Raw genomic sequence first — 26,362 nt, 5'->3', positions numbered from 1 at the left:
CCACGAACGTAGGGGCTCAGGAAGAAGACTTGTCTCGTCAGCCTGACGTGGCAGACGGCCTCTCTTGCGGTTGACAGCGAGCTAACGCCTCTGTCATGGAGAGAGAGGACCCGCGACCTGTCTCCCTTGCTCGTGCCATCTGATAAACTTACACTTGTTGCTTCTTTGAGGCTAATTGCCTTCTTGCTGTGCTGCACTTTTTACGTTTTTCGGTGGAGCTGTCTTCCCAAGACAACGGAGTGTTGGGAGATGCCATTAAATGTCCCCGTGGTGAAGAGTGTGCAGGTCTCTGTGTCGCTGTGTTCGGTGGTACGGGATGATGATGTGAATATTTAGAATGTACCATATTTTTTTTTTGTAAATTATTTATGTTTTTTTTTAAACTTTTGGTACAGATGGATGAAACTTCTTTTGTTTTGCCAAAGACTGTAAATATTAATTTATTTGTTTCTCATGGTCAGATTTTCACCACTGAACCCTGCATTTAGCTAGAGCCTCATTTTTATACTTCAAAGGTTCATAACAGGAAATAAATTGTAAAAAGGTTTTCTATAAATCAATCTCTCTCCCTTTTTTAAAGAGCTAGCAGGGCTCCTGCCGGGGTTCAGTGGACGGACCCCAACAGGACGAGCAGAGCTCTGTGTCAGGCCTTCTGAGGCCGAGATGCAGTCGGGGGTCTTCGCAGAGCAGGAGGCTGTTGAAGGCAGGTCTCACCGTGGTTGGTGGAGCCACCCGGGTCACTCAGGACGTAACCCTAGGGAGTCCATCCTCTGTTGCCTCTCGCTATCCCACTGGGGACCGAGCGGTGTGGTGAGTGTCGGCCCCACTGGGACGACTCTGGGGAGAGGGGCAACCCACGGGGCCCCTCGTCATACGAACGGTGCTTCCCTGGACCAGTCTGGTTGCAAACCAGAGCGAGAAGCCACAGGAGGCTCAGCGGGTGCGTGTGCGATCATGGCGTTGTCTGGATAAGCCGGTCGCTAGGTGACGGGAAGAGGTCACGGGCAGCCTAGGCATCTCTGGCTGCCCCACTGCCCCCGGGACTTCTGAGCAGTACCGCGGCCTCAGTTAGGGGGGAACCGTGGGGGCTGCAGGGGGAGATGGACAGAGGGACAGCATGTTTGAAGCCTCGGGTGCAGGAAAGGCCTCCCGAGGGTACGGGTGGAGGCGAAGATCCAGCTTGATTTGGGTGGTGAACAGGAGGGTGTGCGCACATGGAGGAGGACGAGGCCAGACCCGGGGAAGGGCCTCGAGAGGCTCAGGGGAGCTGAGGCACGAGGCGATGAGGAGGGCTGGACGCGGGTACCCTGATGACCGGGGGACGCTGGCGTGCGTTCCGCCTGTGGAACGGAAAGCGGACAGGGGACGTGCTGAGGGTGCTGAGAAGTTGGGTGATGAAGCAAGACGCAGTTCCTCACGTTCCAATTTGGGGGAATGTTTATGGAAAGGCAAGTTTCTGGCAGACCCGCCCCTGTCTGCATGCGGTGGTCCCAGGACTGGTTTCATGTCTCTGACCTGTGGGGGAGGCAGTGGCGCCATGGGGGACGGGTCTGTGGAGTCTCTTCCTTTTATGTGAGGCTCTAACACTCGGGGTGATGCTGTGCTCCGTCACTGTCCCTGAAGAAAAGACCCTCCCCACCCCCCAAACCGTGCCTTCACGCAATGCTCGGTGGGCGGCGTCGGAGGAACTGGAGGTGATTCTAACATGGGGGTGGGTCCAGCCTGAGGGGAGGGAGTGTGGGGGTCCGAGGCCGGGTCCCCCACGGCACCTCCAACAGGCCCCGAGGCCACTGACGGGAAGGGGTCTGAGGCCTCGGTCGTGGCTGAGGGTCCTTGTGGAGTCACAGCCTGCCTGGCTGGGGGTGGAAGGCCCCGGGGTCTCTGTGGGTCTGAGCTGCTTGAGCGGCTTGTGCTCAGTTCGTCTGTTGCACAAAGTGGTGTTTTGGCCAGGGGAGCTGGCGGTCGAGGGCTCAGGGACCCTTGGGGGCTGCTGCCTGACAGCTCCGCCACCCTGGTCACAGAATCAGGCTTTGCTCCTCTAAAACTCCTCATCTGGATGCCAAGGACCACAGCCCTGGGGTCCCAGGGGAGGAAGGGGGGAAGGTGGGGACCATCCATGCCTGGCCAAGCCTGGGCCTCTGGTCCCAGGGGAGCGACTTGGCAGAGGGCAAGGGTCCGGAGATGACAGTGCCTCCGGCCAGCCGACGGCGACCTCGGCTTTGGGGAAAGCTGTGGAACTCCTACCGAAACGTCTGGGCCCTGAGCCGCTGCCAAGTGCCAACCCATCGCCTTGTCTGACCCTGGCTGATCTCAGCCCATGCTGTCCCCGCCGTCCAGAGTCCCCTGGCACAGCCACCCAGGGATGGACATGGAGGCAGCTCTGAGCCCCGTGGGGGCCACGTGGGTCCCAGTGGCCAGAGCAGGTGACCTGTGACCATAGGCTCCAGCGTGACTTTCAGGTCATATCTCTCAGCTGTAACAAGGCCTGGAAACTTGGACCGTTTTCAGCTGTTGCTTTTCCATAGAGTGACTTTTTGACCCCCAGGCACACCAAGTACATTATGAGAAGTGAGACTTTGACATCTCCAGCAAAGACACACTCTCTGCATCGTTAGCAACAGCTCAGGCAGAAGCATCCCAGCGAACAAGCTTAGATCAAGTGCCCAAGTGTGGACAGGACCGGGTGGTCAGCTTGAAGAACAGCTACCCACAGAGCCTCAGACCCTGGCCGTTGGCTCGGGCCCCAGACTCCAGGCTCCCAGGAGGTCAGCCTTTTCTTGGCCAGATGGGGTCTCTAATGGATGAGCCTCGGGGTAAGAGGACAGCCTGCCTGCAGGACGGCCATGCACCTCCAGAGGGTGGATTCTGAAACGCGTAGAGTAGGAGGAGGAGAAAGTGTCCATAAAACCTGGGCGTACCTCCTTTTATGTGCTGCGTATTTACTTTCAAATAATTTATTATTTATATAACTGTGCTTTGCTGTTCAGTGGGTTTATTTTCAGCATCAGTCCTTCCAATGAATATTCAGGACTGATGTCCTTTAGGATGGACTGGTTGGATCTCCTTGCAGTCCAAGGGACTCTCAAGAGTCTTCTCCAACACCACAGTTCAAAAGCATCAGTTCTTTGGCGCTCAGCTTTCTTTATAAATCAGTTGTAGTTTAGTGTAAAGAAAAAGAATGGTTTTTCTTATGGTTTAAGATATATATTACAATTGGTAAATAAGACATTTATGTATATACAAAATATATTCACATAAACAGCATAGAATATATAATATAATAAAATAATCATATATATTTAGCATCATATGCTTGTGCATACACACACACACATGCCTCTGAATATATTATATAATAAGATACTTAATCAAATATTTTGCAAAAGGCAAAGGAGAAAAGGAAAGATACACCCATCTGAATGCAGAGTTCCAAAGAATAGCAAGGAGAGATAAGAAAGGCTTCCTCAGTGATCAATGAAAAGAAATAGAGGAAAACAATAGAATGGGAAAGACTAGAGATCTCTTCAAGAATTAGAGATACCAAGGGAACATTTCATGCAAAGATGGGCACAATAAAGGACAGAAATGGTATGAACCTAACAGAAGCAGAAGATATTCAGAAGAGGTGGCAAGAATACACAGAAGAACTGTACAAAAAAGAGCTTCATGACCCAGATAATCATGAGGGTGTGATTACCAACCTAGAGCCAGACATCCTGGAATGTGAAGTCAAATGGGCCTTAGGAAGCATCACTATGAGCAAAGCTAGTGGAGGTGATGGAATTCCAGTTGAGCTCTTTCAAATCCTGAAAGATGATGCTATGAAAGTGCTGCACTCAATGTGCCAGCAAATCTGGAAAACTCAGCAGTGGCCACAGGACTGGAAAAGGTCAGTTTTCATTCCAATCCCAAAGAAAGGCAATGCCAAAGAATGCTCAAACTACCACACAATTGCACTCATCTCACATGCTAGTAAAGTAATGCTCAAAATTCTCCAAGCCAGGCTTCAGCAGTATGTGAACCATGAACTCACATGTTCAAACTGAATTTAGAAAAGGCAGAGGAACCAGAGATAAAATTGCAAACATCTGCAGGATCATGGAAAAAGCAAGAGAGTTCCAGAAAAAATATCTGTTTCTGCTTAACTGACTATGCCAAAGCCGTTGACTGTGTGGATCACAATAAACTCCGGAAAATTCTTCAAGAAGTGGGAATACCACCTGGCCATTGAGAAATCTGTATGCAGTTCAGGAAGCAAAAGTTAGAACTGGACATGGACCAACAGACTGGTTCCAATAGGGAAAGGAGTACGTCAAGGCTGTGTATTGTCACCCTGCTTATTTAACTTCTCTGCAGAGTAGATCATGAGAAATGAGAACTGCTGGGGTGGATGAAGCACAAGCTGGAATCAAGATTTCCAGGAGAAATATCAGCAACCTCAGATAGGCAGATGACACCACCCTTATGGCAGAAAGTGAAGAAGAACTAAAGAGCCTCTTGATGAAAGTGAAAGGAGAGAGTGAAAAAGTTGGCTTAAAACTCAGCATTTAGAAAACTAAGATCATGCCATCTGGTCCCTTCACTTCATGGGAAATAGATGGGGAAACAGTGGAAACAGTGGCAGACTTTATTTTGGGGGGCTCTGAAATTACTGCAGATGGTGATTGCAGCCATGAAATTAAAAGATGCTTACTCCTTGGAAGAAAAGTTATGACCAACCTAGACAGCATATTACTTTCCCAACAAAGGTCTGTCTAGTCAAAGCTATGGTTTTTCCAGTGGTCATGTGTGGATGTGAGAGTTGGACTCACGTATAAAGAAAGCTGAGCACCGAAGAATTGATGCTTTTGAACTGTGGTGTTGGAGAAGACTCTTGAGAGTCCCTTGGACTGCAGCGAGATCCAACCAGTCCATCCTAAAGAAAATCAGTCCTGAATATTCATTGAAAAGACTGATGCTGAAGCTGAAGCTCCAATACTTTGGCCACATGATGCAAAGAACTGACTCATTGGCAAAGACCTTGATGCTGGGAAAGATTGAAGGCAAGAGGAGAAGGGGACTACAGAGGACGACAATGTTGGATGGCATCACCGACCCAACGGACATGAGTTTGAGTAAACTCTGGGAGTTGGTGATGGGCAGGGAGGCCTGGCGTGCTGCAGTCCGTGGGATCGGACACGACTGAGCAACTGAACTGAACTGAACTGAATCATATAGATTTAGCATCATATGCTCGTGTGCACAGACATGAACACGCCTCATGAATATATGATATGAGACTTAATCATGTGTATTTAGCATTATATGCTCGTGCGTGCACATGTACACACGCCTCAGGAAGGCACAGTCTCTCTGTCAGGACTCCTTTCTTTAGAATCTTCCCTCTTGTACACAAGACTCAACGGCACTTCAGCTGAAGGTTTCAGTTGCTGGGAAGCATGAATTAGATTAGCATCAGGAGGGCTCTAGTAGATTTTGGAGTTTCTTGTTATGTTTGGGGAGCAGTAGATTTCCCAGGCAGCTCAGTGGTAAAGAATCACCTGCCAAGCAGGATATGGGTTCAATCCCTGGGTTAGGAAGATCTCCTGGTGAAGGAAATGGCAACTCACTCCAGTATTCTTGCCTGGGAAACTCTATGGAGAGAGGAACCTGGCGGGCTACAGTCCATGGGGTCGCAAAGACTCAGACACAACTTAATGAGTAAACAGCAACAATAAAGCTTCCCCACCAGCGGTGAGATGAGCCAGTTCCAGACCAGGACTGGCAACCCCAGGTCAATCAAAGCTCAGTCCTAAATAACTGGGCAAAGAGACTGCCAACATGGCTCACCCTAGCAGCTTCTTAGAACGAAGTCATATAGCTGCTGATCCTCTTGGGCTGTTGCATGCTGTTTGATAGAGGATATAATAGAAAACTCTAGAATCTGTTTCTGGAATGCCATGGTATTTTATCATAATTTCTCTTTCTAATTTCCAAGCTCTTTCTTTTCTAATGACACGTTTTGGGGGATTTAAAGAAACATGGCTGCACACCTTCAGCTTAAACTGTGTTGTATGCCAGTTATACCTCCATAAAGGAAAAAGGCGAATTCAGAGAAGCTGAAGGGTACATGATCAACACACAAAATCACTTTGTGCTTCTATCCACCAGCAGGATATAATATGAAAATAAAATTAAGAAAACAATTTCATTTGCAATAGAATTCAAAAGAAAATGCCTAGAAGTAAATTCAGCCAAAAGGCAAAACACTTACATAATAAAAGTGAAAAACATTATGAAAAAAAATAAGAAAAGCCTAAATAAATGGCAAGACAGCTTGTATTTATAGACTGGAGGATTTAACATTGTTAGAATTATGATACTACACAATGCAAACAACATTCAGTTCAATCTCTATCAAAATTCCAGTAAGTTTTTGCAGAAATGGAAAAGATGATCCTCAACTTCATATGGGATTACAGGAGTTCTGAATAATTGCAACACAAGACTGAAAGAAAAGGACAAAATTGGAGGCCTCACACTTCCTGGTTCCCAATTCTACAGCAACGGCACAGTGTTCGAAACAGTGTGATGATGACTTCAGGACGGACACGCGACCAGCACGCTGGGGCTGAGTCCAGAGGCAGGCCCAGGCACTCATGGCCGACTGGTGCTCAACAGGGTCCCAGGACTGTTCAGTAAGGAAGGACAGTATCCTCAACAAGTGGGCGTTCATGTGCCAAAGAACAATGTTGACTCCTGCTTCACTCCATATGGAAAAATTAACTTAGTTAATTAGTTCCTACATATAAGAACTAAAACTATAAAAGTCTCAGACAAAACATAAATCTTCGTGACCTTGGATTTGGGAATGGCCTCTTAAGCATGACACCAAAAGCATGAGCATTAAGGGGAGAAAAAAACATAAATTGGACTCAATCAAATTAAAAAAGCATTTCTGTATCAGAGAACACTACTGGAAAAGTAAAAAGACAAACTAGTGAATGGGAGAAAATATTTAGAAATTGTAGATCTCATGAGGATCTGGTGTCCAGAGTAGATAAGAACTCTTATAACCCCAAAACAAAAGCAAAAAAAAAAAAAACACCTAGAGAAATGGGCAATGGTTTTGAATAGGTATTTCTCTAAAGACATAAAAATGGTCATCAACTTTTTCTCATTAACCACTAGAGAAACCACGATGAGGTTCACTTCATACCCACTAAAACGATAATTTAAGAAAAGAGAAGTGTTGGTGAAAATGGAGCCAATGATGGAACCAGAGCGCTTTGCTGCGGGGGATAAAACGTGGATCATCTGCTCTGGACGGCAGTTTGGCTGTTCCTCAAAAAGTGAGACATAGAGACATCATCTGACCCAACAATTCCACTCCTGGGTATAAACCCCAGAAGACTGAAGACAGGAACTCACACAAGTGCGTGTCACACATGTTCTTAGCAACACTACCCACAGCAGTCAGAGCCTGGAAACGCCCGAATGTGCATCACAGATGGATGGATTCCAGACTGGAATGTTGTTCAGCCTTAAAACTGATGCTCTGATACCTGCTACAGCATGCATGCGTGTGGGCTAAGTCACTTCAGTCGTGTCTGACTCTGCGACCCCACGGACTGTAGCTCACCAGCCTCCGCTGTCCATGGGATTCTCCAGGCAAGAATACTGGTGTGGGCTGCCATGTCCTTCTCTGGGGGATCTTCCCCAGCCGGGGACAGAACCCGAGTCTCTTACGTCTCCCGCACTGGCAGGTGGCTTCTTTACCACCAGTGCCACCTGGGATAGACCCAGGGAAGTTTATGCTGAATGAAGTAAGCCAGACACAAAGGGTACATACATACTATATGATTCCATATATTTAGAATATCCAGAATGGGTGAGTCCATAGAGACATAAAGCAGACTGGTGAAAACCGGAGTTTCTTTCATGGAGATAAAAATGTTCTGAAATGAAATGTAGGCGATCAGGTCACACCATTGTGAATGCACTGAATGCTGTTGCAATGCACACCTGAATATGGTTAACGTCACGTGGCATGAATTTCACCTTAATGTCGGAAAGGGAACTATATGACCATGACTAGCACACGCTCAGTTAATGGACTGGTCAGACTAAGAACTCTAATGCTTTGTTTTGTGTGAGAAAAGGCTTAAGAGAAGTGTGCAGAAGAGAACGGCCTGAGGCCACCCTCGCCCTCTGCCCTCTGCCCTCTGCCCTCTCTGGGCTCTTGCTCTTTCTTTCTGGCCCCTTTTCCTCCAGACCTGAGTCAAGTCACCAGCAGGGGGTGAGCCACCAGCTTTGTCTGCATCACCTATGGTTATTTGTCTTGGGAGGAAAATCATTGACTCAAATTTAAGTTATCTCTGGATAAAACTCCTAAAAGAATTGGCAACAAGCTCGGAGTGTCTGGAGAAGACGCCTGAGTTCTGGGGTCCCTACAGCACATGAAGACACGTGGACGTGCTCAGGCGGGCCTCCCAGGGGCTGTGCTGAGCAGGGACTTGGCATCAACCTTTGCTAACATGACCTCTTTACAACAGGAACAGCCCTTGAAACCTCAGCAGGACTTAGGCCGGGCGAGGAAGCCTGGAGAAGGTGCAGCAGGGCTCCAGGTGCTTTCCCACGGCCGCACTGTTCCTGCCTCTGAGTAGAAGGCGGGACCCTTGGAAAATTCAGTCCTGATGGGCCGGCCTGGGCTGGGCGAGGCTGTCCTCACGGAGGGGAGCCTTCCCGAGCCTTAACCTCGAAGGAGGTGCTGACAAGTTTAGGAAACACCCAAATGCTAATGGAATGTCCTGGGTGTAACCTTCCAAAGGAATGCAGTTTTAAAGTCTACGCGTGTCCCCTGCAGGTTAATTTGCTGAAAGCAGACCGTGCAATGGGAGAAGGAACTGTTAGCCTTGGGGCTGAGACAGAAGGGCGGCCGAGAGGGAGACCCCGGCCACCTGTGCAGGACAGGCATCCTGTGACCTGTGATGGCCAGAGGGCTCTGTTCCTGGAGGCTGGACAGTCGTGATGTGATGCTATCAGCGTCAGAAGGTTTCAGCTTTTGTGATCATGAGTTTAGTTTCTGTGTTGGTTCCCCAGTAACCAAGGAGACTTTGTGATTGAACTTCATCTCAGCTTGGTTGCCCCCAAAGAGGAGCACGGCTGTGGGCTTGGGGTCAGGTCCCTTATCTTGGGGCTCCAGGAGCTGGGAAGTGGCCGAGGGGATTCGTGTGTCCATCACTAAGACGTCACTGCTCAGCGCATGATTCCAGCTCAAGGGTCTTCGAGCCCATTTGAGGAAGCAGAAGGCCCCTCTGAAAGAAAGAAGTCCAGAGCCCCAAACCCCCGATCACCCCACGACGGGGCTGCTCACCCCATGGGCTGAGAGAAGAAGAGGATGTAAGGAGGGATTTGGGAGGTGGTTGGAGCTTGAGGGTGGAAGGTCGGAGCTCGGGCTGGGGGGTTGGGGGGTGGGTGGGGCTCAGGAACAAGGGGATCCAGCTTTGGGCTGCATGCGTGGATGTGCGCGGATGCTCCTGCAAAGGGGGCGGCCCCAGCCATGAGGCTCTGCCTGCAGGACAATGCGAGCCTGTGTATTTACACCATTCTTTCCAGAAGCAGCTGGTTTGCCACCAAAGAGCTCGGAGTGGACGCAGAAGCCCAGGGACGTGACCAGGGGCTGCCAGTGTCCTGTGGGGTCCAAGCTGCGTTTCCATCACTTTCCTCCAAAAGGCTGACTCTGACCTCCCCAGCTAAAAAGAGTCTTCTGAAAGGCTCACTCACCATTTGAGTTCAAAACATTTATTTCATGTTACACACCAGGATTTCCTGGAGCACACAAAATCTGCTTCTGAAAAGCGTTCTCCAGTTCCTGGAAGAGAACTTGCATTACTGGTAGAGGAAGATTAACTGCCAGATGAAGGGAATAGGAATTGATTTCAGGCACAGAACAGATGCCACAAACGTCCACGTGTCCACATGAAAGTGAAGGTGTTAGTCACTCAGTCATGTCTGACTCTTTGCCACCCTGTGGACTGTAAGCCTGCCAGGCTCCTCTGTCCACGGAAATCCCCAGGCAAGAACCCTGGAGTGGGTTGCTGAGCTCTCCTCCAGGGCATCTTCCCAACTCAGGAGTTGAACCTGGGTCTCCTATTTGCAGGCGGATTCTTTACCATCTGAGCCACCAGGAAAGCACCCACATCAAAGGCCTATTTTTTCCTCTCTTCCTCCCTCAGGCCACATTCCAGCCTGAACCTCTGATGGCACTGACTGCCGTTGCAGCATAAGGATGCCAGGGGTTTTGTTTAGGAGCTCAAGACCTTTGGCAAAGCACAGTGAAAGTGGGAAAAGCTGAAATCAGCTCGGTGGTTCCCGCCAGCCCTGGCAGCCAGCTCTCGCTCTGCAGTATCTTCCCAGCATCTCCTCGAGGAGACCCGTCAGGTGGTCCCCCAGGGAGGAGGAGGCAGAAGCAGAGGTCAGCTGGCCCCAGACTCCCCCGCAGTAAGGCCCCGAAACCGAGGTCAGCACAGGGTCCCTCTTACTAGAGCTGGGCATGCAGGTTCTTTGTGAGAGGAGTGGGGTGGGGGCAGTCTATGATGGGACCTGGGGGAGGAGAGAAGCTGGGTGGTCAGCGTAGTCCACATGCCCTCAAGGCGCGTCCGTGGATATGGAGGAAGATGGCCGTGTGAAGGAAGGGGGTCTGCAGGGCGCTGCGGAGCTGGAGGCGTGAAGAGCGGAGATGCTCTGCTCCGGTCCAGGATGGGAGCCGGCCTGAGCATGGTTTTGATGGGAGACAGAGCTGCTCTTCTGCGCGGGGCGATGAGTGAGCCTGGGGCCATGGACGCTTGATAAAACTATGGTGGGGGGTAGGAATGCAAGGACCTTCCGAGACTTGGGCATCACCAAGCGGGTGTCGTCTCCCAGATGGCAGTGTCTTCCTGCTCGAATCTCCGCTTTAAGTAAGAGCGCTAGAGGGCAGAGTCCACGGAACCTTGAGTTCAAGCAGGGCAGAGGAGGTTCCAGCGTGTCTTCAAGTGTGTGGAGAGTCGCACACCAGGGCTCATGTGGGTCCTCGGGCAGTGCGGGGTTGGAGGGGAGGATGCTTCACAGCTCCTGAGACTCTTGCTTCCCCGGTCCCTCTCCACACTCACTCAGCATGCTCAGCAGTAAAATGAAGAAAGAGAAATTGCCATCAACATATATTCTAGCTGGAAAAGCAACATGTGAAACACGATTCAATTGTAAAAAGAAAAACTAGACATTTTGATAACATATTTTCTCAGTTTATTTTGACAACCAATGAGCTGGTCCGGGAGGGAGGAGCTCCTCTTCTGCAGATGAAAAGAAGGTGGTGAGCAGCCGCATACTCTCAGAAAGCAGGTCTGTGCGGGTTCTGGGGTTCCTGGCTTTGAGCCTGAGACTCTTGGGCTATTATTTTATAATCTTTTACTTTAAAAATGACTTGCATGCATGAACAAAAGTCACCTTTTGTGAAAGGCAGACATTGTTTATAATAAGAAGCAGAGCTTTGGGGCCCAAGCTTTAGGTGTGGTATCTCCGAGCTCCGTGGCTTTGGTTAAACCATCCGGTTTCTCAGCTGTGAAGGAGGAAGAGACCCTCTGAACATCAGAGGGGCCCCAAGCAATGCTGGGATCCACTGACTCCCGTCTCCCTCCCCTGAGCCTCTTCACGTGCCCCGAGCCCCACCCTCAGGGAGCTGTGTCAGCAGGTATGAAGTGTTCATCTTCTCCCAGTGTTCTGTGAATTATCTTAGTTTTTAAATGGAAGTAGTCTTCAACATTTTAAGCCTGGAGTTCTTGCTCAAGAAAAGCTAAAAACCCAGAAATAGCTACTACATTGCTTGCCAAAGCATGACTTAAAAAATATTTCTATGAAAAAAAAAAGTCTGTGGTTCTCTTAATGGCTGGTGAGACTATATCCAGCTTTTACTTTATTGTGAAATGGCAAGTTTCAACATTTACCTTCAATAAATAGCATGCCTTTTGTCAGATACCAGATTCCAAGCTTCCCAGAAAAGTGCAATTATGGTGATTCAAGGAGAGGAGCCCAGATTCCTGGGTCCAGTGGCCTCCAGCTGCCACAGCGCCTGCAGAAGCCCAGCCACCAGCCGCGGTGAGGCCAGTGATGCGGTGAGAGCCGGCCTGGCAGGGTGGGCTGGGGAGACACGCGTGACGTGGTCAACCCAGGGCATGAGGTGACGGCGCGGCTGAGTTGCCTGCGCCCCCAGAAAGCGCCTGCCTCCACCCCAGGGCCTGCGGGCTTGTACACAAGCTGCTCACTGCGTGTGGGAGCGTGCGGGGCACCCAGCCTCAGGAAGAGCGAGTCTGGGAGGAAGACTGACCACTCGCAGGAAGTCTTCTGATCGCAAACAACACTCTGGAGCACACACTTGGGACCAGGAGCCAGAGGAAGGCACAGGAAGAGGGAAAGGAGGTGCGTTGGGGTTGGTGACCAACAGCTGCAAGGGGAGGGCAGAGGGCAGGGGCTGTCGCCTCGAGGACCGACCTGGGAGTGTGTGAGCTCACCCTCCCGAGTCTGAGGGGACCGAGGCTCCAGCCTCCTGGCCCACCGAGTCATAGCCGAAGGTTAGGGCCAGGGGGCCCCGGCCTGCCCTCCTGTGCTTATGCTTGGGAAGCTTTTCTAAGAAGCTGCCACAGATTGGACTGAGTCTGGGCATAGTGGATGCAAGGCCCAGGGTCTGGCCCTGCTCAGCCAGCCTGTGCCTTGGGCTCTTGAGCTGTAGAAAGAGTCGAGATTTTCTCCAGAAAATTCCTAGGTGAAATCTGGTTGAGTTCCCTTCAGTCGCTCAGTCGTGTCTGACTCTTTGCAACCCCGTGGACTGCAGCACACCAGGCCTCCCTGTCCATCACCAACTCCTGGAGCTTGCTCAAACTCACGTCCATCAAATCGGTGATGCCATCCAACCATCTAATCCTCTGTCATCCCCTTCTCCTCCTGCCTTCAATCTTTCCCAGCATCGGGGTCTTTTCTAATCAGTCAGTTCTTCACATCAGGGGCCAGAGTATTGGAAGTTCAGCTTTAGCATCAGTCCTTCCAAAGAATATTCAGGACTGATCTCCTTTAGGATGGACCGGTTTGATCTCCTTGCAGTCCAAGGGACTCTTAGGAGTCTTCTCCAACACCACAGTTTAAAAGCTTCAATTCTTCAGTGCTCAGCTTTCTTTATGGTCCAACTCTCACATGCATACATGACTACTGCAAAACCCATAGCTTTGACTAGACAGACTTTTGATAGCAAAGTAGTATCTCTGTTTTTTAATATACTGTCTAGGTTGGTCATAACTTTTCTTCCAAGGAGTAAGCGTCTTTTAACTTCAAGGCAGCAGTCACCATCTGCAGTGATTTTGGAGCCCAGAAAAATAAAGCCTGTCACTGTTTCCATTGTTTCCCCATTTATTTGCTGTGAAGTGATAAGACTGGATACCCTGATCTTTGTTTTCTGAATGTTGAGTTTTAAGCCAGCTTTTTCACTCTCCTCTTTCACTTTCATCAAGAGGCTCGCAGTTCCTCTTCGCTTTCCGCCATAGGGTGGTGTGATCTGCATATCTGAGGTTATTGATATTTCTCCTGGCAAACTTAATTCCAGCTTGTGCTCTGCATATAAGTTAAATAAGCAGGGTGACAATATACAGCCTTGATGTACTCCTTTCCCAATTTGGAACCAGTTCGTTGTTCCATATCCAGTTCTAATTGCTGCTTCTTGACCTGCAGATTTCTCAGGAGGCACGTAAGGTGGTCTGGTATTCTTACCTCTCTAAGAATTTCCCAGTTTGTTGTGATCCATATAGTCAAAGTGAGGGAGTCATTTCCTAGGCAGGTTGATAGGAAATCTAGGGGTCCCCAAGGAGAGAAGGGTCTGGAATTCTCAAGGAGGAAGAAAGGACAAACTTTTTTTCTTTCTCCACATTCCTTAGGATTATATACCAATAATGTATCCTGCCTAAGGACAGTCTTTGGATTCAACCTTCTGTTATCTTAAAATGTTAATTATGGGAGTAGACCTGGTCTTTACAAGGATGTATCTTGCCTGAGGACAGTGTTATCTTAAAATGTAAATTATGGGAGTAGGTCTGATGAGGTCTTTACGACCTCCAGATAATCTTTGGATTATATAACTTCATTGTTAACACTAGCAAGCGGGTACTCTTTCTGCCCCCTTCTGATGCCTATGTCAGAAGCTTTCTCTATCTCCTTTATACTTCAATAAAACTTTATTACACAAAAGCTCTGAGCGATCAAGCCTCGTCTCTGGCCCTGGATTGAATTCTTCTCCTCTGGGGGCCAAGAATCCCGGTGTATTTGCGTGATTCAACAACAACCTTTCAAAAGGCTTTGGCGTAGTCAATAAATCAGAAGTAGAAATTTTTCTGGAATTCTTTTGCTTTTTCTATAATCCAATGGATGTTGGCAATTTGACCTCTGGTTCCTCTGTCTTTTCTAAATCCAGCTCGAACATTTGGGAGTTCTTGGTTCATGTACTGTTGAAGCCTCGCTTAGAGAATTTGAGCATTACTTTGCTAGCATGTGAGATGAATGCAGTTAGGCAGTAGTTTGAACATTCTTTGGCATTGCCTTTCTTTGGGATTGGAATGAAAACTGACCTTTTCCAGTCCTGTGGCCACTGCTGAGTTTTCCAAATTTGCTGGCTTATTGAGTGTGGCACTTTAACAGCATCATCATTTAGAACTTGAAATAGCTCAGCTGGAATTTCATTACCTCCACTAGCTTTGTTTGTAGTGATGCTTCCTAAGGCCAACAGACTCCAGGATGTCTGGCTCTAGGTGAGTGATCACAGAAAACGTGGTCCACTGGAGAAGGGAATGGCAAACCACTTCAGTCTTCCTGCCTTGAGAACCCCGTGAACAATGTGAAAAGGCAGAAAGGTAGGACCCTGAAAGATGAGCTCCCCGGGTTGGTAGGTGCCCAATGTGCCACTGGAGAAGAGTGGAGAAATAACTCCAGAAAGAATGATGAGACGGAGCCAAAGCAAAGCAACACCCAGCTGTGAATGTGACTGGTGATGGAAGTGGACTCCGATGCTGTAAAGAGCAATGTTGCACAGGAACCTGGAAAGTCAGGTCCATGAATCAAGGCAAATTGGAAGTGGTCAAATAGGAGACAGCAAGAGTGAACATGGACTTTTTAGGAATCAGGGAACTAAAATGTACAGGAATGGGCGAATTTATTCAGATGACCATTATATCTACTACTGTGGGCAGGAATCCCTTAGAAGAAATGGAGTAGCCTTCACAGTCAACAAAAGAGTCTAAGATGAGTGCTTGGATGCAATCTCAACAATTACAGAATGATCTCTGTTCATATCCAAGGCAAACCACTCAAGATCACGGTAATCCAAGTCTATGCCCCAACCAATACTGAGGAAGAAGCTAAAGCTGAACAGTTCTGTGATGACCTCCAAGAGCTTCTGGAACTAACACATTTCATTATAGGGAGCTGGAATGCAAAAGTAGGAAGTCAACAGATACCTGTAGGAACAGACAAGTTTGGCCTTGGAGTACGGAATGAAGCAGGGCAAAGGCTAACAAAGTTTTGCCAAGAACGCACTGGTCATAGCAAACACCCTCTCCCAAGAACACAAGAGAAGACGCTACACATGGACATCACCAGATGGTCGACACCAAAATCAGATTGATTATATTCTTTGCAGCCAAAGATGGAGAAGCTCTATACAGTCAGCAAAAACAAGACCAGGAGCTGACTGTGGCTCAGATCATGAACTCCTTATTGACAAATTCAGACTTAAATTGAAGGAATCAGGGAAAACCAATAGACCATTCAGGTATGACCTAAATCAAATCCTTTATGACTATACAGTGGAAGTGAGAAATAGATTCAAGGGACTAGATCTGATAGAGTGCCTGAAGAACTAAGAATGGAAGTTCATGACATTGTACAGGAAGCAGTGATCAAGATCATCTCCAAAAAAAAGAAATGCAAAAAGGCAAAATGGTTGTCTGAGGAGGCTTTACAAATACCCAAGAAAAGAAGAGAAGGAAAAGGCAAAGGAGAAAAGGAAAGATATACACATCTGAATGCAGAGTTCCAAAGAATAGCTAGGAGAGATGAGAAAGCCTTCCTCAATGATCGATGCAAAGAAATAGAGGAAACGATAGAATGGGAAAGACTAGAGATCTATTCAAGAAAATTAGAGATACAAAGGGAACATTTCATGCAAAGATGGGCACAATAAAGGACAGAAATGGTACAGACCTAACAGAAGCAGAAGATATTCAGAAGAGGTGGCAAGAACACACAGAAGAGCTGTACAAAAAAGGTCTTCAAACCCAGATAACCACGTGGTGTGATCACTCACTTAGAGCCAGACATCCTGGAGTCTGCAATCTGGTTACAGAGAGTAAAGTCTTAAGACTCAACTTTGCTTAGAGCCATGTCATCTACAACAGCATGATGCAGACATGTGCAGGACAAAGGAAGCCAAAGATTGTCAAATTCTGGAGGCTTTGTGTCCAACAGCAAGATGTCTGAGTCTGATGCCAGGACTTGAGAGCTCAGGAGAGCTTGCCACCATATTCACGTCCCACGTTTGGGAGGCATAAAGGTGAGTGGACACAGAGCAGCTCTACTCACAGAAGGCCAGGCTCCATCTCACCTGCGCAGATACCAGACGTACCACGGGGCAGCACAGCCAGCCCGAGTGCGGAGGGTCATGTAAAGGGCACTTTGCCACGCGTTGCTGTCCCTCAATCTGTCTGACTCTCTGCAACCCCACGGACTGCGTGCGCCAGGCTTCCCTGTCCTTCACTGTCTCCAGGAGCTGGCTCAGACTCATGTGCCAGATATTGATATTGGTTGCCATGCAACCAACCTGTCCTCTGCTGTCCCCTTCTCCTCCTGCCCTCAGTCCTTCCCAGCATCAAGACCTTTTCCGATGAGTTGGCTTTCTCATCAGGTGGCCAAAGTGTTGGAGCTTCAGCTTCAGCATCAGTCCCTCCAACTAGAGCAGTAAACCCAGGGCAGCAGAGCAGGAGGAGTTGAGAAGCCACCGGATGGCGCGCGCCCAGCCCGAGCCACCACCCCCGCTGGGCCAGGGCTGGGCAGGAAGCATGGGCGGCTTTGCTCCCCCGCCACACGCTACGGCTCGTCCTCGGTGCCGGGCACAGGGTCTACCTTTCTGTACGAACTGTGCAAAAGCAGAAGTATGGGACTCTCTGGGAGGGCGAATGCAAAGTGCCATTTATGCCTGTTTCTGATCCCCTGGGTGGGAAGGATCATCATTCCTGGAGGTGACAGGGTTTTACAGCCCTTTAGTTGTGACGTGTGTTTTTGCAAAATTTTCAAGGACCATAAAAAATGGGTCCCCCTGGCCTTCTTTCAGCATAGCTGAATGACATGGCACATCCAGGCCATGGCAGAAAAGCAAATATTGCAATAAAGTGACTCACACAAACTACTTGGTTTCCCAGGGCACACTGTACCATGCTGTGGTCGTCGAGTGTGCAGCAGCCTTATGTCTACAAATCAACGGACAGACCTTCATTACAAAATCAGTTCAGCTCACTCGCTCAGTCATGTCTGACTCTTTGCGACCCCATGGACTGCAGCACACCAGGCCTCCCTGTCCGTCACCAACTCCCAGAGTTTACCCAAACTCATGTCCATTGAGTCGGTGATGCCATCCAACCATCTCATCCTCTGTTGTCCCCTTCTCCTCCTGCCTTCAATCTTTCCCAGCATCAGGGTCTTTTCCAATGAGTCAGCTCTTCACATCAAGTGGCCAAAGTATTGGAGCTTCAGCTTCAGCATTGGTCCTTCCAATGAATATTTAGGACTGATTTCCTTTAGGATGGACTGGTTGGATCTCCTTGCAGTCCAAGGGACTCTCAAGAGTCTTCTCCAACACCACAGTTCAAAAGTGTCGATTCTTTGGCATTCAGCCTTCTTTATGGTTCAACTCTCACAGTACACGACTACTGGAAAAACCGTAGCTTTGACTATACGGACCTTTGTTAGCAAAGTAATGTCTTTGCTTTTTAATATGCAGTCTAGGTTGGTCATAACTTCCCTTCCAAGGAGTAAGTGTCATTACAAAATACTTCATTGCCAAAAACTGCTGCCTGTCTTGAGTCAATAGCGAGTAGTAATTTTTTTTCAATAGTAACATCAAAGACCAGAGACCGTGGGTCATAAAGCAAATATCCTAGTGATGAACAAATGGTGTGAGGATGAGCAGAGTGTGATGCAGAAATGAAGTGAGCACATGCTGTTGGGAAAATGGCTCTGACAGACTCGGTGCAGGACTGTCGCACAACTTGAGTCTGTAAATCTAGTGGCGTCTATGACGTGCCATCGAGGGGCTCTGCCTGTGCATCCAGCATCTGGGGCAGAGTCTGGAGCAAAGCGAGTGGTTAGCAGACACCTGTTGCTGCCCCGAGCAGGAGCTGTCCAGGCAGGAGGACAAGGGTGAATGGAGGACCATCTGCAGGCACCAGGGGCTCTTCTGAGGACCGAGGCCCTGCAGGGCCAGCATCTCAGCTGTCAGGGCTGCAATGGACTAGTGTGTGTGCCCCACAAAGTCACACACTGCTGTGTGTCCCCGACAAAGTCACACCCTAGTGTGTGTGCCCCACAAAGTCACAGACTGGTGTGTGCCCCCCACAAAGTCACACACTGGTGTGTGTCCCCGACAAAGTCACACCCTAGTGTGTGTGCCCCACAGAGTCACATGCTAAAGCCCTAGCAGGTCAGTCCACAGGGGTCATGCCGTCCTGGGTTGGAGCCCTGCAGAGGGAACCAGGGACCTTCTAAAGGAGCCCCAGGGACCCCCTGCCCCTTCCTCCACATGAAGCCACGGTGAGCAGATGCCTGGAAGAGGGTCCTCAGCAGACCTGACGGTCCCTGCGCCTCGGGTGTCCAGCCTCCAGACCTGGGGACAGAGTGTCCATTGCGTAGAGTCCACCATGGGGCCCGTCCTGCGGTAGCACCTGAGCAGACGCGGCCGACGCCTCTGTGGGCCTTTGGAGGCGGCATCCTCCCTGTAGGCAGCTGACAGGTAGGTGGCAGGCGCTCACCGGGCGCACACGGACGTGCGGAGACGATCTGACTCTGGCTGCGGGCTGTCGCCCCGTGCTCGCAGCTTCCCAACGCCGGTGCCCACACCGTCTCCTGTGCTGGGTCAGCCCAGATGTCACACGGAGCCCCCACCTCACCGTGGCCTGTGAATGCTGATGCAGATGAGGGATTCCGCTCTCTCTGCAATTTCCACAGCCCCCACCCCAGCTCTTGACCCCGAGCCAAACAGCCAATCATCCAACAAAGAGAAGCAAACTCGTGGAGCTGCTGTGTGAGCACGGAGCACGCGGAGTTGGGGGAGGCAGGACTTGTGCAGCGATGGATCAGGCAGCCAGCAGTCAACCCCGAGGCTCCCGGGAGTCTTGCGGCCTCTGGCGAGGTCCTCAGCCCCACCCCACTCTGATCTGCACCCTGTCCCTTTCCTCCAGCCCTGGACAGCTGCCCCCATGTCCCACCAGCAACTGCCCTGGGATCACCTTCCTCCTTGAGCTTCGTATGAAGGTGTCTGTCTTCCTAACCACAGCCTTCTCCCTGAGAGGCTTTCTGGTATCAGCTATCAAATGCCTTTTCTGATTATACAGTGATATATAAAAAGTGCCAGAAAACACGGTACAGAGAATTCATCACTGCACATGTAGCAAATGGAAGATGCTCATTTGATATCATCATTTGTTGAGTACCAACCATAATTTAGACTTCCCTGGTGGCTCAGTTGGTAAAGCACCCACCTGCAATGCTGGAGACCGCCTGCAAAGCAGGAGACCAGTGTTCGATCCCTGGGTTGGGAAGACCCCCTGGAGAAGGAAATGGCAGCCCACTCCAGGACAACAGAGTACGAGATGGTTGGATGGTATCACTGACTCAATGAACATGAGTTTGAGCAAACTTGGGAGGGTGGGGAAGGACAGGGAGGGCAGCCTGGTGTGCTGTAGTCCATGAGGTCACAAAGAGTCGGACATGACCGAGTGACTGAATGACAACAGCAACCAGTATTCTTGCCTGGGAAATCCCACAGACAGAGGAGCCTGGCGGGCTGCATCCCATGGGATCACAAAGAATCAGACACGACTGAGCAACTAAACCACCACCAAGCATAATTTTAGTTTCTGTCAGATTTTACTGGCTTGTGAGAAGAGAAAGGCTAATCCTCGTTCTAATGAGCTTAGCGCCCAGCTGGACAGTCAGAGATAAACACAGGAAGCAATCCATCCCAGGCATGGCTCAGGGCTGTCATGCGCCCGGGCCCTCCTGGATTTGGAGCTCAGAGGGTGGGAGGCGCGGGCCACGGCCCCCGTGGACACAGCACACACCAGATGACAGTGCTGGGGATGCTTCCCAGCTCGGGTCAAAGGGCCCCTGACTCCCACGGGCTCCTGCCGCGCTGGGGGCGGACGTCATTCTAGTCCTGGGGGGAGGGGCTTTGCAGCTCCGCGTGTCCCCATCCGGCCTGGGTCTCCACCAGGGCATCAAGTTGGCATCCCTTCACTTTGGACCGACTTCCACTGTGACGGCGAGGCAGCCACAGCCCTAAGGGGCCCCTTGCACACTCACGTCCAGAAAGAACGTGAGGAGCCTGGAGCCCCAAGTGAGGGTCCTGTTGGAGGGATGGACAGGCTGGCGGTCGCCGGAGCTGGGGGACGTCAGTGCCCAGGGGCCAGGCAGGAGGGGGTCAAGAAAGGGGGCCCGGGGGCATGCAGGGGCCCTGCGGCCCCCAGGCAGGAGGGGGCGCCTCAGAGCTGGAGCTTGTTCTGGCCACAGAGGGACAGGCCCCTGGGCCCTCCTCCAGGCTGGGGGCTTGGCTTGTGGGAGCCCCCCGCCCACCTCGAAGGTGTGAAGAAAGCAGCTCTGCAGAAGGTACTGCTGGGCTCGGGTGCAGAGCGTGGGGCCCATGCAGGGGAGGGGGCTGCAGGGGCACCAGGGAGAAAGGGCACCCGTTCCCCATCCAGCCCATCTCTCCCCAGACCCCCTCAGGCCACCTGGACAGACGGGGCTGACCTGGTACTTACACCCCAGGTCAAGGTCCCCACCCCGACCCCAGGGAAGAGCTGGCCTGACTGACACAGGAACCAACAGGCTGAGGCCGCCTCCTGATGGAAGCCGGTCTGAAAACTCTGCTCTGCGGGGGAGTAGCCAGCCCCCTGCCCCATCCACCTGACCTCCAGACATCCCCTTCCTTCCCAGTATGGGGGACATCCACCTGACCTCCAGACACCCCTTCCTTCCCAGTATGGGGGCATCCACCTGACCTCCAGACACCCCTTCCTTCCCAGTATGGGGGCATCCACCTGGCCTCCAGACATCCCTTCCTTCCCAGTATGGGGGGCATCGCTGGGTCTATGGCTGCACAGGAGCTGCACCCACATCACCACGGGGCCAGAGGTGGGCTCCTGTCTGCCTGGGTCTTCCCCACCCCCGGGCTGGGCTCCCTGGGTGCGTCCTGGTAAAAACGGTCCGCTCACAGCATCATAGCAACCCTGGAGCAGGACATGGGACGGCGGGGGGAAGTGAGCTGGGGCTGGTCCTCACGGGGAGTTGCTGACTGTTGCTAACGGCTTGACAGGTGAGCCGTCAGCCCTGCGCCTGGCAAACGGGGAAGAGGAAAGCAGAGAAACCATCCAGGCGGTGGAGAGAGGGCCTGTCAGAGCTGGGTCTCTGTCTCTAGTGTCCCTGAGGAGCAATGGAGAGACCTGATTCACAGGCTGCCACCGTGGGCGTGTGCGGACTACCCTGACCCCTCACTAGGAGTTTGCTCTGTTGAATGATATCCCAGGACTGTTAATTCCGGGAGCTTGAAAACCACTTAAGGAGTGTCTTCAGAATAAAATTAAGGGCTTGTACCCACAGGAAGATTCTGGGCCACACTGACACAAGATTCCATCCTGTTGCCAAGGAATGTTTGCATTTTTGGAGGTATCTTCCAAGGAGAAATCACATTTTACAGCAAGAGGGAAGAATGGAGGACAGAATCCATGAGACATTTCAACTTTTCTGTGATTCCCTGTTAACTTTCCTAGAAAAATAAAATCAATACAGGAAGAATATGCATGAAAGTAGCCCATAGATTAATGCATAAAGTGATATCCAGGTTGGCCAGCAAGAAGCTAACTGCCCAGGCAATGCTCCAGAAGTGTGGGGAAGGCATCTCGGTGGATGAACCACAGACTCTGCTTTTAACAAATCACCTCCACTCCAGCCATGGAACGCTTCCAGACTCTACAGGCACGTACCTGCAGGAGAGGGGCGGATGAGGCGAGATCACCTTCACTCCAACCATGGAAACACGTCTGGTGTCCACTGGAGTGAGGAGGGTCAGGTGAGCGATGCTGAAGGTAGGTGGTCATGAATTCTAGACTTCGCTCATCGTCAGGTGATAGGAGCCCCGCTTAAGAGGTTTAGCATCAGAATAAATAAACAGCTTGGTTTAAGTGAAGGACAATGTCATCGAGGGCGTCTCCTGAGACGGATTCTCTCATGTCGGTGATGTGCTGCTTTGCTGGGATGTGTGTGGCTGTGGCTTTGCTTTACTCTTACTATTTATGAATTTTATTTTCATGGGAAGACAGGCAAGGTCAAGCCTGCCACGTCTGTGAAGACGCTTCCTCCTCTTGCCTCCACTCACTGCCTGCGGGAAGTGGCCACCACACTGCATTTCCTTGTGAAAAGGGGAAGAAAGGTCAACTCTCACTAAGAGGTCATCTTCCTAGAGTCTGCAGGTACCCTAGGTGTCTGTGGGTACCAGAGACCAGCATCAGGAGTGTGGACAAGACCCCCAGGCACGAGCCACACGGGAGGAACTATAACTTCCCTCAAGTATCTTACTTCACCTCAACACAACTGTGTGATGTAGCTTTGTTAGTTTTGCCAAGGAAGTCTATTTCACGGTCCCACGGGGATGCTCGAGTTGGTTCAGGGCTCGCCTGACCCCACCTACGTGAGAGGTGGACCCAAGACGCCCTGGTCTCCTGCTTCTAACCTGTCTCCTCCTTCTCAGCCTTTTGTACCCAGGGCTTGACTGAAGCTCCGAGACCTCAGCCCACAGACCTGCAGGCTCTGAGATTGCCCTAATAAAACACCTTTGGCATCATGCACAGAACCGCATGCAACAAGAAATCTTTCTGTATGTCATCACCGATGGAGTCTCTCTGAACGTCCATGTTTTCCGTGAGTGATCAGTCAGCACCAGGCTATTTACACCTAGTGGAACAGTGGAATGAAAATTCCCAAATCCCGAGAGGCCAGCAGAGATCCCAGGATGCACTGAATTTCTCTCATTTCTCCTTATTCATTGCAAATAGGTGCAACCTTTCCTATTTTGCAAATATGTTAAAAATCACTACTAACTACTATCATCCCCTTTCAAATGTATTTCAAAATACTGTTATGCTGTTTGCACAGAGAAAGAAGAGCCACTAAGACTCAGCAAACACTAGGTTTAAGTGCTTTTGGCCTCAACAGAAGGACGGTGCTGGCTTTGTCCGGCTGGGGCCCAGGGGCTCCTAGAGCAGTCAGGGCGCTGAAACGCTGGGACCCAGGTCTTGTTCTTTTGCCGACAGCTGTGACTGACAGGCACTGGGGAGAGGACCGCCCCCTCCCCACAGGCCCCGCCCCCTGAGGTGGGTGGAGCTAAGTGCCCAAGCCCCGCCCCCCGGAGCTTGCAGTGGGTGGAGTCCCAGCGCACGGTCTCCTGAGAACAAGTGAGGTGGCCCTTGGGCTCCGGGTTCCTGTGAGGTCAGATCACACGTGCACACACAGGAATGGGGGTCTCACAGAGGCAGGAGCAGAGGAAGGGGGGCCACACCCACGTCCATTCAGCAGGGACCACACTCCCCAGGCGTCCCAGCCAGCAGGCGGGCATCCTGTTCCCCAACATCGCTCCGGGTCACAAAGCCATCGAGTTTCTTCCAAAAGTAAGGAGCCTTTACTCACCTCTTCTCCATTTTCGAGGCAGGAGCCCAGGGTCTGTGTTTCTTGTCAGTTGTAGAAAGAGATCTGTTTTGAGACTAAACTTTAACTGCCAATGGATGGAAGATATGCAGATTTATTCTTGTTTAGGGGCCCAAAGTCCAGCACGATCGCTGATCCCCAGGTTATGTTGGGGCCCCGGCCGGGGTGAAGAGAACCTCAGACAGTCACTGCAGAGACGCTGGGAGAGTGGCTGTCGTGCCCATGAGCTGACAGATCCAGCAGAGAGCCCGCTGTCCATGATGAGGAGGAGACATTTGGGGGCTGAGCAGACGGGTGAACAAGTGGACGTTTGCACCAGGGCACCGCTGTGTTAGTCACCGTGACGCCGGCGTTATGGTGAGGCACGTCCCGAGCACGCCTACGGGTGCACTTGACCTGTCCTGCGTCGCTGCCGTGGGTCTGTCCACACCACCCCCTCCCTCTCCGTGGGGGTTTCCTGGTGCAGTTTATCAAGAACAGTCTGTGTTGCCAAGAACACTGTCAGTTAAAGACAATCTCCACCTGTAGGTGAGACTGTTCAGAAATTGCCCAGAAAGTGATACAGAACACTCTTTGTTCACAGGGCCTGAGCGCTTCCTGCTGGGTTGGGAACCTTGTTTCCCGACCCCCACCCACAAGGCGGTGTGTCGCCCTGAGCACGGTGCTGAGCGCAGGGCCCATGGGACGAACATGCTCTGAAGCCCACGTGCTTTCTGTCTCCGCAGGACACATTCTTTCTAGAACGAGCAGGCATTTGCTGCTTTGGAAATCATCTTCTGTGAGATAAATCTGTTGGCTAAAATGCCCAAGATTCTCAAGTGCTCAAGTCTTCATTTCTGCTTTAATTAAATGACAGGGAGTCAGTGTCTCTGAAAGCCGATCACATGATCTTAACTCTGGGGGCGCTGGCATCCTCCTCCCGAGCTCATCTTCCTCGCTGGCCCGGAGGAGAGTCTGAGCAATAAGGCAGCAGTCCTTGTCTCTGGCAGGCGGGGGGTCTGCAGGCAGGGGGCCAGCGTGAGGCAGGGCCATGCTCTCCGAGGCTCTGACCCTGCGCGTTCTGACCCTTCCCGCCGGCTGACGAGAGCTCCAAAGGCTTTGCTCTCATAGTTTTTATCCAGCATAAACTGATTTATTGGCCTCAGTGTTTCCTTTTGCTCCCATGAAGGCTTTGCCCAGAAAGGATCTGCTGTATATGATGCAATGTGATAGTCATTAAACTATGCACAACTAATTAGAAGCAGAAAAGATGACATTTAAAGAAATGTGCGTTGTGTGTCCACGGACCAGGAGAGACTCAGTGACACTTTCTGCTCTTGTCCATCCATTTGTTTGTTCCTTCATTTGTGTCATGGTGACTGCTCGCCTGCCATGGGCTTTCAGAGCGGTTTGATTTTTAATTTCAATTCTCTTCCTCTTCTGCTTGTTTTAGAAGCTTTTCCAAATGCTCACCACCTGCTTACAGCAGTCTTAGGGCTGTGGGAGGGGAAGGGGAGAATTGGGGTAGCCCTGAGGAGGGGCAGGGCCTGGGTCCCTGCAGGGAAGCGGGGCTGGTGGAGGAGATGGCGGCTGCAGGGTGCTCAGGAGGAGAGCCGTGTACCCCGCATCCGTGTTGCCCTGGACCCGGCGCAGACATGGAGCTGTCATCTGCCGGCAGTGTCATTGTGCTGGAGGAGAAACGTGGCTGGAACAAAGCTGCAGATTCCAGTGTTTGGTGTCAGAGTTGAGGCACAAACCCTGGAGGCCAATGTGGTCATAGCCTTCTCCTAAGACATGGATGCACATGTGAAGTGCTCTTTCTTTTTCCCTGAAACTCAACAGCCTCATCAGAATACATTTTGACACCAAATTTCAGGAACACAGTGGTCTTTTCCGCTGTGGCCCCGATTTCTCACTTCAGAAACATCTGAAATTGTACTCATTCGTCTCTATGCCTGCTGCTGTCTTCTCTCAGCTGGAACCTCTGCCGGATGACAAGTGGACAGCATCAGACAGACACGACCCAGAGGAAAGTCCCCACAGAGGCGTGGCAGCTGACGGGGCAACAGAAACTCGGCTGATGTATACAGTCGTTCTTACCTGATGGAGAAAGAGTCCTGTTAGGTCAGCATCACCAAATAGTGTTTAAAGGGCAGTATTCTCACTGGGCATCTGGAACAGTACACAGAGGGTGATCTTTGCAAAGTTCAGTTGAAAACAAGTACTTGTAGCCAACATTTATGGAGCACCTACTGTGTACCTGGGACTTCCCTGGTGGCTCAGTGGTAAAGAATCCACCTGCCAATGTGGGAGACGTGGGTTCGATCCCTGGATTGGGAAGATCCCCTGGAGGAGGGCATGGAAA

At 50.8% G+C, this 26,362-nt stretch overlaps 1 protein-coding gene and 2 long non-coding RNA genes across 4 annotated transcripts in view; 2 read left to right on the top strand and 1 right to left on the bottom strand.

The window, feature by feature from the left end:
• Window positions 1–551, top strand: part of THBS2 (thrombospondin 2) — a 31,395-nt gene extending 30,844 nt beyond the window's left edge. The window contains exon 23 of one of the 2 annotated variants that reach the window (NR_198868.1): window positions 13–551. The gene's annotated coding sequence lies outside the window, so the exon portion shown is untranslated. The other variant, NM_001434872.1, reaches the window with a different exon arrangement.
• Window positions 552–9,767: 9,216 nt separating this feature from the next.
• Window positions 9,768–24,130, bottom strand: LOC132346155 (uncharacterized). The gene is made up of 2 exons (XR_009495901.1): window positions 24,001–24,130; window positions 9,768–22,456 (listed from the first exon to the last, which is right to left on the bottom strand). It is a non-coding gene; the product is annotated as an uncharacterized lncRNA (long non-coding RNA).
• LOC112448098 (uncharacterized) lies at window positions 23,718–24,836 on the top strand. Its single transcript, XR_003036497.2, has 3 exons — window positions 23,718–23,981; window positions 24,127–24,375; window positions 24,602–24,836. It is a non-coding gene; the product is annotated as an uncharacterized lncRNA (long non-coding RNA).
• The last annotated feature ends 1,526 nt before the right edge of the window (window positions 24,837–26,362 follow it).

Source organism: Bos taurus, chromosome 9 (assembly GCF_002263795.3).
Source record: "Bos taurus isolate L1 Dominette 01449 registration number 42190680 breed Hereford chromosome 9, ARS-UCD2.0, whole genome shotgun sequence".
NCBI classification, from domain to species: domain Eukaryota; kingdom Metazoa; phylum Chordata; class Mammalia; order Artiodactyla; family Bovidae; genus Bos; species Bos taurus.
Note: the sequence above shows the minus strand (reverse complement) of the source record. Positions and strands in the feature narration are given on the sequence as shown.